Source organism: Chrysemys picta, chromosome 8 (assembly GCF_011386835.1).
Source record: "Chrysemys picta bellii isolate R12L10 chromosome 8, ASM1138683v2, whole genome shotgun sequence".
In the NCBI taxonomy this organism is placed as follows: domain Eukaryota; kingdom Metazoa; phylum Chordata; order Testudines; family Emydidae; genus Chrysemys; species Chrysemys picta.
The window spans coordinates 9,531,324-9,544,967 of record NC_088798.1 but is presented as its reverse complement, the minus strand read 5'-3'; the positions used below and the strand labels follow the sequence as shown (position 1 = coordinate 9,544,967).

At 42.2% G+C, this 13,644-nt stretch overlaps 1 protein-coding gene across 7 annotated transcripts in view; it reads left to right on the top strand.

The window, feature by feature from the left end:
- The window catches only part of FAF1 (Fas associated factor 1), a 327,508-nt gene that overhangs the window by 303,660 nt on the left and 10,204 nt on the right, over positions 1 to 13,644 (top strand). The window lies entirely within an intron of this gene.

Sequence of the window (13,644 nt, the reverse complement as noted above, 5' to 3'; positions counted from 1 at the left end):
GTCCATGGATCACCAGTGTCCGCGAGCTCCATTCAGGTGGTCCGCGGATAGTTCCTTCTAAGGTGTGTGCCTGGGTGGCCGCACATGAGAGAATGAAGGGCCACCCACCTAATTAGTGGAACCGCGCAGGCATGGCTCTATTAATTAGGTGCCTGGACCCTGGAGAAGACACACATGTAAGGTGAGGTGGTGGCCTTGGGGGAAATAGGGGTAGGTGGGAGGGGGCAGTGGGGTGAGAACGGGGGTGGGGGGAATTTGGGATGTGCAGGGCTGCGGCGGCCAGAGAAAGAGGCGACTTTCTCCAGCTCCAGGGCTGTGGCTGCCAGGGAGAGACGGCCCTCCGTCCCAGCCTCAGCTCTGTGCCTGTTCTGATGGGGGAGAGACCCCCTCCCCTCCTTCCTAGCCCCAGCTCAGGGGTTGCTCTGGCAGGGGAGAGAGGGCACATCCATTGCATTAGAAAGGTAAGACTACTGATATTAAAATATGAGTTGTGTGCTTTGATTTGTAGAACCAAAAAAAACGTTAATTATTATTAAGGGTTTTTTTTTATATAGCACTTTTATCCAACTATTACAATAGTTAGCTAACGGTACAAGCAACATTTTGAAAGATCATTAAGTGGTCCACCGAGACTCTCAGCAATTTTCAAGTGGTCTGCGAAAAAGACGTTTGAGAACCACTGCCCTAGGACATGTTATGTAAAAAGCTGTATCGGAAAATCCAGACTTTCAGTGGCAGAGGAAATAAAAAACTAATTTCTAAAGCAAAAAATGTAAAGGGTCAAATTCAGTGAGGACTGGACACACACATCCAAAACCAGAGTTTGATCCAAAAACTTTATTCCCTGTTTTAAAAGAAAGTAGAACCCCTCTTGCTTAGCATAATACTCCCAAAGTTCATTTGGTGAGCAGCATTTCATCTTCTCTTCTGGACATGAAGTTCTGGTGTTCAGATTTTGTGTTCTAATCTTCCTGTTGATGTCCATTTTGCTTAATGTAATTTGTGATTTGTGACATGAGTAGAAAGGGCTCTGTCAAACTGTAAATGAGTTATCGGATACTTTAGCAGACTTATTCCTACCTAAAACTTCTTTTGAAGTGTATACAAAAATAATGACGTCCTATCTGGTGTGAGTGACGATCATTATAGGCTGAACTAACTCCCTGATCCTCAAGTTTGCTAATTTATCTGTGGTTAAACCTGCCATGGACACTGGTCACTAGCGCTTTTCTTAAACTAGATTTCTTTGGCAAGATGCCTTTTTTTATTGCCTGCTGCATTATAACTTAGATTTTGTTTATAGCATAGTTGTTGTTACTACAAAAATAAAAGATAAAAGGCCCAATCTTTGCGTCCAGCTGAGCTGTGATCAGTGCAAAACCTGAGGCTGGGAAGGGGTGCAAAGATAGCAGCACAAGTTATGTCAGTCACCGAGCGGTGGGGCTTGGCAGCATACCAGCCACCCACCCCATATGGTGCGGTGGTGGTAGTTTAGCTCTGTCACACGGGGATTGCACGTGCCGGGGAAATCCTCAGGTGGCTGGTTAAGCTCACTTTATGTCTTTTTTGCACCATGAGAGCCTAGTGTGTGGGACACTTTGCTGGGTCCACCCTTGTCTCCTCCTCTGCAGGAAGTTCACTAAGGATAGGACTCAACTCAGAGTGTTTGCAGTGCTATTTTGTAACAGCCATCTGTTGCTTCAGGATTAGTATCTAGTTTGTAAAAGTCATCTTAAATTACAACCCGCCCCAAAAGGTGTAGAAATATTTGTACTTAACAAACATATCCTCTTGAGAGCAGGCTTGATTTGTGATGATTGTGACATAACTGTGAACGGGATTGTAGATATCTGATGGCTTGTCTTGAGCCATGTCTCAAAGGCAGAAAAACTGATTTCTAATCAGAGAACCTGTCAGAAGAGGCAGTTAAGAGATGTTGAAAAAGGCATAGATGGGCTTTTATTTTGATGGTACTTATAACTGTTGGAGAGGAGAAACCGATTTGAAGTGGGAGGCGGGGAAATGCTTTCCAATCCCATAAATCTCAGCATCACCCCACGCGTGTTAGGAAGCCGGCAAACACAATCCGTGCACGAATATCAACCTAATATCAGTTCCATAAAGGGATGCACCAAAGAATGCCATTCAAACACTCTGAAATCAATGGGGAGAAGGAATGTTAAGGGGCAAACCACTTAGAGGACTTGGCAGTGTTCAGATCCTTCTCCTCCACTTCTTCTCACCAGTCAGTCAGTGATCTAAATCCTGCTCCCTTTTCCCTTCAGGCCCCACTACAGCCTGAGCCCCAAGGAAGCAAGGAGTCACATTACGTGACACATAGACTAACCTCCCACCCCACCCTCTAAAACTCCACCACAATGGCATCTTCAATATGAGAGTCCCTAGCGCTTCAGAACAGCAGCCTCATTAAATGGAGAAAAGTACTCTTTCCAGTATGGACAATGTTAGGCAGTTTACCTAGCCCAGGGAATGCCTTTTAATTACAAAGTAGGGGCCCTGTTAGCTTGGCAGTGCTCTCATTAGAAGAGTATAGACATCAGTGATCTTATTGTAACTTTCAAAATAATGATAAAATTGATAGATCTTTTTGGATTTTTCAGGATGAAAAGTGCTACATAAAGTAAGAGAGGAGGAGGATTGATAAGGGAGTCAGGAAACTTGGCTTCTATTCCAATGTCTGCTACTGATTCGGTTGTGTGACCTTGGGCAAATCACTTAACTTCTCTCTGCCTCAGTTTTCTTTCTATTAAATGGGAATACTGATATCTACCCACCTTCATTAAGCACTTTAAGAACTTGAGATGGAAAACATTACATAAATCTTAAACCCAAGATTTCCAAAACTGGGTGCCTTCATTTTAGGCTCCTAAATCATATTTAAGCAACTAAATAAATAGCCTAATTTTTAAAGTTGCTGAGCACCCGTAGCAACCTTTGGAATCAATGAGTCAGCTTTAGGCTTTAGATACCATGGTGAGAGTTGCTATATAAGTATCAAGATGAAGAAAAGTTGGAAAATTTGTGCCTAAGTATTTATTATTATTTCACATTAATGAGTGATCATCTGAAAACTAAGTACATTGATGAGTTAGGGTCTTGGGAAAAACCCAAGTAAGTAAAAACATACTAAGTAAAAACAGCAAAAAAACAGTAAAGCAAATGAAGCAATGAATAGAAGTAAAATCAAGAGATAGCTAGATTTGTGTGCCAAAAGAATGGTAGAGGAGATTTAGTGGCAGTAGGAAAGTTGGTTTAAAATAATCTTAAAGGAAGCTGGATGGCCTTTTGCTGCTTTATTAGTAAATAAATTAGTTTATATCAATCTCATGTATAACTATGTATGGTAAAAATATTTCAATTTATGAATTTAGAAGAGTGACCTAATTCAAATATTGAAGGCATTTTGGTGTTGTAAATAATAAACTCCAGGGTATTCTATACACCGGGGGTGGGCAAACTATGGCCCAGGGGCCGCATCCGGCCCTTCAGATGTTTTAATCTGGCCCTCGAGCCCCTGCCAGGGAGTGGGGTTGGGGGCTTGCTCCGTGTGGCTCCTGGAAGCAGTGGGCTCCTATTCGTAGGGGCAGCCAGGGTGCTCCGCATGGAGCCCCCGCCCTAAGCACCGCCCCTGCAGCTCCCATTGGCCCCGTTTGCTGGCCTGTGGATGGGGCAGCATGCAGAGCCGCCTGGCCGCACCTCTGCATAGGAGCTGGGGGGGGACGGGACATGCCACTGCTTCCGGGAGCTGCTTGAGGTAAGCGCTGCCTGGAGCCTGCAACCCTGACCCCATCCCACGCCCCATCCCTGATCCCCCTCCCGCCCTCCGAACCCCTCGGTCGCACCCCCAGCCCAGAGCCCCCTCCCACACTCTGAACTCCTCATTTCTGGCCCCACCCCAGAGCCCGAACCCCCAGCCGGAGACCTCACCCCCTCCTGCATCCAACCCCCATTTATGGGCCACCATACAATTTCCCTACCCAGATGTGGCCCTCGCGACAAAAAGTTTGCCCACTCCCGCTATACATGGTAGTAGGGCATGCAATGCAAGTTACAAGATACACTCCTAAAATCTTGTGTTTATATTGGATCAACCTCTAACTCCTTGCTATGTAATACATTTCTTGTCAAGTTGTAGTTTGCATATAGGACTGTGATTCTGAAGGACTTCTTTTGTGTGGGGGAGATGGGGCTGGGAGCGGGAGGGGGTAAAATTCTCCACCTTTTAATGTGAAAGTGTTGTACTTATCTGAAAAATATAAATGACAAATCCCTAAAAGCAGCATAAACAGCATACATTGGGCGCCCTTAAAAACTTCCACCAGTTAGAAAGATTCTACTAGTTCTAACAGAATTCCCCATTTTAAAAATAGGGAATATCTCTGGAACTGTGGAATCTGAAATGTGCCCACTCTGCTTTTTAGCACGGTTGTTGCATTTGCTGGCCAACTACAAGATAAGCAACAAATACCTTGTATTGCTTGTTCTGTACATAAACATGACAGAACATGTGAACACTAGTAAAAAACAACAACATTATCTATGAAGTTGGATAGGTATGAACTGTACAGGGCACAGATCATTCACAGTGGTGTGGAATTTTGCCCAGGACCAGATATTAGACCATTAATTGTATTAAATTATTACATTGTACCTTTAGTCAGTCTGAATTAATGACCCCAAAAATAAAGCACTTGCTATTTAAGCAATTACTGTCATGGTGGAAGGTAGATCAACAATTGGGGACAAACAACCATCACTAATTCCACTGCTTTCCCTATCCTTTGACACACGAGGTGGTCATCCGGTTTGCCTAGCCCTCTGGCTTGCTCTGATCTTGCCATAAAATAGAAAATGGGAGCAGTTTTTCATGGTACTTTGAAACTATATCCTTAGTGTCCCCACTTGGAAAATGGAATTAATGACACTGACCTCCTTTGTAAAGCGCTTCAAGATGTACTGATGAAAAGCGTGGTGGTGGTGGCGGCGGCATTATTAATAATGGTGGAAGAATGAATGAGGTTTTCATTTGGGACATTTTTTTAATGTAAATTTTCAAAAAAAAACCTTTTAATCCTTATCTCTTACAACCATGTACCATGAATTTCAAATTGGATTTGCTTTGAAATTTACAGGGTGTGAGATGTATCATGAGCTGAAGTTTAAGTAGCTCTGTATACTTTGGGTATCCATCCCAACAGGGTACCTCAAGCTATGGGTATATAGTGTTCTCAGTAGAGACCCCTATAATTATTACATTGGCAATACCTCTAAGCCTGAGCCTAGCCACGTTTAAAATGCAAGTTCTGGAGTCACTGGCATTTAGCCTACTGGCTATATTGTTTTCCCTGTCCCAGTACACTAGATAGCGAGTGCATGGTCATAATATATTTGCTCCCTAAATTTGGGGAATGTTATTTTTCTCTTAATCTGAACCATGTAAAGTGCACCAATGTGTGCGTCACAAGTGGATGCAGTGATGACGATACACTATGCTAAACCAAAATATCTGTCATTGCATTTGAGAAAGAAAATGTATTAATTGTTTCTCTATGATACAGTATCCATAATTCATAGACTTCGGAGACTTGGTTGCATGAAAACGTGTGATCAAACATGAGTGGAATTTCTGGCACTTGTGTATGTGCAATTTGCTGCTTAGTTTAGAGATTAGGTGTATGTGAATCTTCATCCAATGACTGAATTCATTTTCTGTTGTTAATGCTTCAGTTCATATATGTGTGGTTAATTAGGTTACGTCTTGGAGCTTAGCTTTCAAACATGTTCCCCTCTCATACTAAAAAGAAGCACTCTAATTTTAGGATAAATGAAGGCATTTCACTTTATTTTTCTATCATCTTAATACACTTCGGGAATCCTAATTCACCTTGGGAATTTGTTGCCCAAGGGAGGAGATGGAGTCATACACAGGAAACGTCCCATTTCTTGTATTCATGTTACTGCTTTTCTCAAAATAACAAAGAATGTTCACCAGTGCAGCTGAAACAATACTCTAGCCAGAGTCTGAAGTAGCATGTGTGGAATCCCATTAATCGCTAATTAACTTTACTCCATCTAAGCATGTAATCCCATTTTCAGTGGAACCAAAGTGAAGAGCAATCCCAAAATGTCTCCTATGTTACAGGTCTTCCAACTTACTTAAAACAGAACAAAAACAAGCCTTTTGCTCTTTACGCTATATTGTTCCTGTATTTAAATGCTGTGCACAGTAAGTCCCTTGTAACGCTCACTGGTACATGGACAGTGTGTCTACCCTTATTGCAGTTTTTTGGGGAATATCAAAATGACTTTATCAAAACACTTTATTTTGATAAAGTCAAAGCGCTTCATTTCGACTTCATTATTTCAGCTTTTTATAAAGTATAATAAAAGTTAAAACAATGAAGATGAAATGCCAGACTTTGACCTGGTCAAAATAAAGCTCTTCGACAATTTTTCATTGAAAATTTTGACAAAATTGATACATTCCTCTGACACATTTTGATTTTGTGTCAGCATTTTCTGACAGAAAACTGTTCATTCAGAAAATTTTCAACCAGCTGTAAAGAATACTCTTTTTAATGCCCTCAGTTTAGATGCCACAACAAAATGTTGTTGAAATATTTCCACATCTCCAGTAAATAAAAATTCATTAGTTCTATCTTCCTGTTGTTTACACAGATATGCTTGGCTAACTTAAAGTCGGTATCATAACCCTACTGTAAATACAAACTTCTACACGAGTAAATACACAGATTAACCTTTTCTAGACACTACTTGTTGTTTAAAAACAGCAGTAACATTTCAACGCATTTAAGCACGTGCAGCGACTGTTACTGGGACTTCCTCACTGACTGTGCTGTCTATCCGCTGACACTAAGTGAATACTAACCACCTTTATCCTTCAGTACTGCAGCCATGGCAAAATGGATGCCAAGCCCAAAGCTATATTTCACACCAGTGAATCTGGCTGCTTAGTGGATTCCTGACTAATACCTTTGAAGAAGTTTGTTTTTTCTGGCCACATAAGTTGTTTGTGTAGAAATATCTATATTGTAAATACAAGCTTAGCCTGCTGATTACAATGCTACGTGTTCTGTGAATATTAGTTCAGTGCAGGTTTTTCATGAGATGCATGTGCAAAGGCTATATGTATACATACAGACCTTTTTAAAGGAGGGGGGTGCCCTTTTGGTATTTGATGTGAAATGTACTTGTTGGCTTTTGCACAGTCTACATGTGTTTTTATGGTTCCTTCCAAGAATCCCATTACCCACCGCTGAAATGCAGCCACCTCTTGCATGTTAACACAGCAGCTATTTAACAACACAGCAAAAAGGAGAGCTAGCCCTAGAAACATGAGCCTGCTCTTTCAGCAGTACTCACTGACCTTTTGGCCTTTCCATGAGCCCTCTTCCAGCCTGAAAGCCCTCCAGATACCCTCAGTGATAGTCCGCCAAGTGTGCCAGCTACAAAATCCATCCAGAGCCCAGTATGCTATCACTTCTTCCCATGGAGAAGTCTGCAGAAGTCTTCCTGAGGCCTTTGTACATCTTACAGAGCAGGCCTTTCTTGATATGTTAGATCAGAAAGCGAAGGATGCCACATCCAATTGATACTACAGGGGGCAGTTTAAGTAACCAGAATGGAATTAACCAGACTGGAATTTGGCCAGGATATCAAAATTAACAGCCTGTGCTTGCGAAAGTGCCATGGCATCTTTAATGACTAACCAGAATGTTCCTGACCTTGGTTTTTCATGGTATTTGAAAGACACCACCTCCAGCAATACAGCACTCCATAGCACCATGCAAGGGCATTGGTAGAGCTTTGTACATTCTGTGCTTACAAGTGTCCTCTGGAAATCAAAATTAAACCCTGCAGTTTTTTCTTCGATTTCCGCTTTAAGTGTACACCAGTGTAAACCATTTATTTTAGAGTGTCTTTTGCAGACAGTGTACTGGAGACTTAAGCTCTTTATTTACTGTATCTGGAAGCCGTAGTAAGCTAAGACTTCTACAGTATTTCACATTTTATTATCTGAGACATAGCTTAGGATCAGGTGGCAGTTAAGTCACTTAAGGTTATTCAAATGCATCTAAAATGTTGCTTAATAATTCAGAACCAGTTTGCTCTGTTTAGAGTGTTAAGATTGTTTAAATCCTTTTAATTAGCCAATTCCAACAGCAGTTTGAAGAAATGGGGGTGGGGGGAAATCTGTTTTGCCTAAAAGCTAAAATAGATTGAATCTAACCCACACTGTACAGTGCGTCCAGTCAAGACAGGTGCTGATCAGGATTTCAGTAGGTGTAGGGCCAGGCTGTTCCTGATCATTGCATAAGGTGTATAAGGTAGGGGAGGGATCACCACCCTCCCTATGTACCTTATGTCCCCTCCAAAAGCCAGGCATGAGCACAATCCCTGGGGTCCCCCAGGAGCAATGTCCCCCAAGGCCTGTTGTAGTGGAAGCCATCCCAAAGGAGACAGGGCCATATCTCTCCCTGCACCAGTCAGTATTTCTGGCCAGCAGCATAGAGGCAAGCACATAACCTCCTCCTATGGGATGGTGTAACCTGCACCCCTCCCCGGTGAGCTGGGTGATCCGGAAGAGTTTATATGGCACTGTCCGTTCCAGAGCTACTCCGGCCTAGGGTGACCAGATGTCCTGATTGTATAGGGACAGTCCTGATATTTGAGGCTTTGTCTTATATAGGCGCCTATTACCCACCACCCCCTGTCCCAATTTTTCACATCTGCTGTCTGGTCACCCTACCCCTGCCTTCAAGGAATAGCTTAGCCATTAGCTCATTAGATAGTGTGCAGTCCTCAAAAAGACCTAGGTCCAGGATTTAGCTTCCTTTCTCCTCCCTTCACCTTGATGGAAGGCTGGGAAAAGATGAGCAGGGTGCAGAAAAAAAATGCTCTCAGCCATACGTGGAAGGACTCGTACTATATTGTGCTCATATCCAGTAGCGCTCTGGTACTGAGCAGCACTGTAGAAGCTTCAGTGAGGACTGCCTGCCGGCTCAGCTGGTTACAGAGCTACGGCAGCACCTTGGGCTGTTTTAATGGAGACAGGGGATTCCGAGTGTAACAAGTTGAAATGTCAGCTCAAATCAAATGTTACTTCACTGAGATGGTGCTCATTTCACTGGATAATAGCTAGGATTGGGGTCCTTCACTGCACTACGAAATTACAGTGTGCCTGCTACTGTCACTGGAGATCATGCTTTAGTATCGAGGGGTTAAGCCATTAAAATGAAACAGTCGAGACATAAAGAAACCCAACAAATAGGTTCGAGCCCAGTATTTGATCTATCTTAAAGTTATCTGATGAGCCACATCTTCTGGATTTCAAATATATTTTTAAATTCACATTACTCCATTGCTGAATTTTATAAGCTATGTATGTAAATAAACCTTGGACTAATTCTGTAGTCCTAGTTAACTAACCAAGTGTTCACAGAACTGTGCTAATATAACTCATGGTCCTGGAGCACGAACAAGTCGTTAAAATAAACCTCAAAAGTTGTCTTCATTTTAAGCTCTAGGACATAAATCAATGTTTTCCCAGGACAAAAGGACAAAATCAGCTAGTGAAATAAATGTTTTTCTTAAGTTTTAAGAGGCTCCTACAACTCTTTCATTTTATTGCATGGTTAATGATGCATTTCCTCTTTGTCATGATTTCTGCAAGTGGAGAAAAAATGTAATTTGATCCATGTAATCTCTTCAGTAGGTTTTAATCATTCATATTTCTTATTATGTAAAATGGGAACTGCTTTTTTTTTAAAATAACACATAGGCTTCTGCTTCAGCCCCGGATGGCAGGGCTCAGGGTCAGCCCTGCACAGCAGAGCTTAGGCTTTCTAGCCTGGGTATCAGTGAGTCTAACACTGGTTGGTCCTGCTTGGTGGACCCCCCTGAAAACTGCTCATGGCCTCCCAGGGGACCCCGGACCATGGCTGAGAACCACTGGTATAGGAGGTTGTGTGTCATCCTTTGCAAACTGCAGAACCATTCAAAGCAATAGAACTGCTAGGGGCACATGTTTATCAACCACTGGTCTAGATCAGCGGTCTCCTCAGGGGATGCGCAAGAGGATCCTTGGGGGTGCGCAGCAGGAGGAGCGCTTTTTTTTGCTTCGGCAAAAATGGTAGAGCCGGCGCGGCAGGGGATGCGTGCTCAAAAATTTTTTACTGATAGGAGTGCGCGATCAAAAAAGTTTGGAGACCACTGATCTAGACTTTCCAAACACCTGTACAGAAGGCCACACTCATCTAACAATCATGCAATTCCTCTCCCTACATCAGCTGGTTCAGTCACTGAAGCCAACACTTTCCGTCTTTAACACATCTTTCTTCTCTTTTCCATTATGTAATACTAGTTTTATTTGTCCAACTACTTAGTGTAGTTTATATTCACTAATTGTAGTTTAGTCAGCTGTTGATGCTCATCTTTGGAACCACTCAAAGGCTTTGCATGGAGAAGTGTATTGGATTTAAAAAATGAGCTTTGTATATTACCAAGCTGTCCATAACTGACTGCTGTGTTCAGTTCCTCTGTGAAGGACACTATCCTTTTGATTGCACAGCCTAGTGGCTTTCAAGCCCTGCCTTATCCGCAAGCTTGAGTACAGGCCTAAGGCGACTAAATTCAGGTGAACAAGACTATTTATAATCCAGGTCAGAACATTCAAATCTGTGTTAAAGTCACATGTTACCATGATGGTTTTACTCCTTTTACCGGTTCTTTTGCTCACAAAGCATGAGATGCAGCCTTTTTCAGTGAGAATCTGCAAAGACTGGGTGAAATTCTGGCCCCATTGAAGTCAGCCTAGCAGTTTTGCCATTGTCTTGTTACCGATAAATTACTTCCCTATTTACCGTGGTCAGAATTTTTGTGGGTGAATGTTAGAATGATTCTGGCTTTTCAGCAAAATTTTTGTTAACATTTCCATCCTGGAAAATAAGATTTATTATAGCAGTTCAAACTTGGTGTCCTGGTATCAGCAGTGGCTGATAACCAGAATCTTAGAGGAAGGTGGAATATCCTCATGCATATAGCCATCTATGCAAAGCTGTATGTGGACAAGGAAAAAGGAGGCGAAAATTCCCTCCTGACCCCCGGAGCCAGACATTTTGAAAAATCGGTCTACAGAATTTGACTGTGTATATCAGGGTTTCTGAAAGTATTGGGTTGACCTCGGTGTGAAAGCGTTAAATAATTCCAGGAGAATTTAAGCCAGGCCAGTGAAGAAAAGGTAAATTATTTCTGTTTTTATGTAAGACTCACCAAAGCCAGAATCCAGTACTGAATAATCAGTACTGAATACTAACCTTCAGTTGATTCATTTTGAGTTGAGAAGTCCAAGGGGGGAATGAGCAAAAAAGCAAGAATACTTCCACTGTCTACAGGATTAAAATATTCTGCCCAAATGCACCATTCCCTGCCCTCTTACCCCGCAGCACCCTATTTGATAAGATGTTTGCTTCCGGGGAAATCCAAGTACATTATCTGATTGCAGGGGGAAGTATACTGTAGTGAAACTGGGAAACTCTGCTTTAGATTATAGCACTAGCCAGTCTAAACTGGCCCTTTCTAAACTGATGTCTATATTCAAACTGAGGCTGTAATTTCCAGCTCAGGTCGATGTACATGCGCTAGCTATAATCGAGCTAACGTGCTAACAGACGCCTAGCTGTGGCGGCAAGATGGGCTAGCCACTCGAGTGCATGCCTAAGGTCCTGGGCGGGACTGTGCTCAGGGCGGCTAGCCAGTCCCACCACCTGTGCCACGGTGGCTGGGCTGCTCTTTTTAGCAAGCTAGCTTGATCAGAGCTGCACGCATACGTCCACCCACGCTGGAAATTACACCTCTAGCTCGAATGTAGACATACTTTAAGACCCCTTTTATTTTTCAACCTGTGGTTCATGCTTAACATTCATTCTATACATTTTTGCACACGGGAAAAATATGTTGTATCAAAATACCCATAAAGAGCCCTGGTAACATTAAGACATTAAAAATGCATTATCTGGTTACTAGAACATTAAATGATCTCCTGCTGTTTTGGTAACTGGATAAGTAAATCCATCAAACTCCATTGCAAAAGCAGTCATGTGTACGTTATTGATTCTATCTGTCAGTCATGGTTTTTATACAGTGCTCATCACTATCCTGTCTGAAACCTTCATCCTTTGAACTGGTGTTAAAAACCCTTTTGGGTTTTTGTTCTATACAATCATAGTTAAATGCATATAAATCCCATTACTGACTAGTACTTTCTCAATAATCTACATCTAGTAGTCTAGGCGGAAGCACTATATTTTGCTAAGAGTGTTGTCTGGTGGAGCTCTCCTAGTGCTTGCGAGTCTTGATTGGATGGTCATCAGGTTTGTTTAGCTCCTGGTGGAAACTTCTGTGACACAAGGGAGTCCTCTCTCTCTCTTTCCCCTCCCCGCTCCCGAAAGGAAATGTTATTGCTGAGAATTCGAATTTGGTCAAAATAAAAGTATTGGAGCAGTGCAGAGATGGTAGTCAGCATCCAGAGAGGGATGGTATAGCACACATTGAGCTTCAGCATCCCCTGGTGACTGATGCAGAGCAACATTCCTGTCTTTCTAATGACCACCTGCCTTTCTAATTGCTCAGGGGTGGTGGGGGATGCTGGCTGCTGCCAATGAGGAGGAGAGGTAATGAGATTATGTGAAGAAAAGGTTGGCATATATTGAAGCATTAGGGAACAACCTGTTTTTTTTATTCCCTTGGCCCCTCCTTCAGAAGAGTGGGTGAAATCCTTAAAACCCTGTATAGACCAGCTCTCATTTTAGTCATTGTCTTAGGGAGGTCCAACAAGATACGGGAAGTTTTATGACCTGCTGGTCCTTCCCACACAAAAAAGGCAGTAATTAAAATTCACTGGGAGTCTAACTTAACCTGTAAAAGCAAGGAAATATTATTATTTATTACATTATTACCCCAAATTACCCTTCCCCTAAAGATCTTACAATCTAAGAGAACCAACAGATACAACATGCAAGCAAATTAATCAAGATGGTGATTGGCCACATCTTGAAAGCTCCTTTGAATGTTTGTTTGGTTTATTATAGGTGGGGCTGGTAGCACCACCTAATGCTAAGGTTGTCAAACCTGTTTTCAAATGCTTATAACTTTACTAATCTTTTGACTGCTCAGAATGAAATTTTCTATGCTGGGCGTCTGCCTCAGGCTGAAATTTCTAAAAATTTCAGCCAAACGGTTCAACCCTTTCCAAGAACAAGGCTAAGGAAAATACATAGTTTTGCACACGTTAAAAATTTCTGGTGACCTTTTCTTAAAAAAGCTCTAGTGCCTACATGCTGTGGACTTGAAATTTGGCAGGGCAGTAGCCTTTGTGTCAGAGATGTACATTTCCTTTGCAGTCCCTGCAAAAATCTGCCCAAATTTGACCGAGTTATAAGTCTTTGAAAAATTGCAGTTTACACATACTCAGTAGAGATTTGTTTGAACTATAATACGATTCCAAGATTGTCACTTTGTCCGCGTGTCACTCTGAAGCCTAGAAAGTCTATTGAGTCAGTGTGAAGCAACAGAAACAGCTACAAGCATGGCTGAGACCAGTTT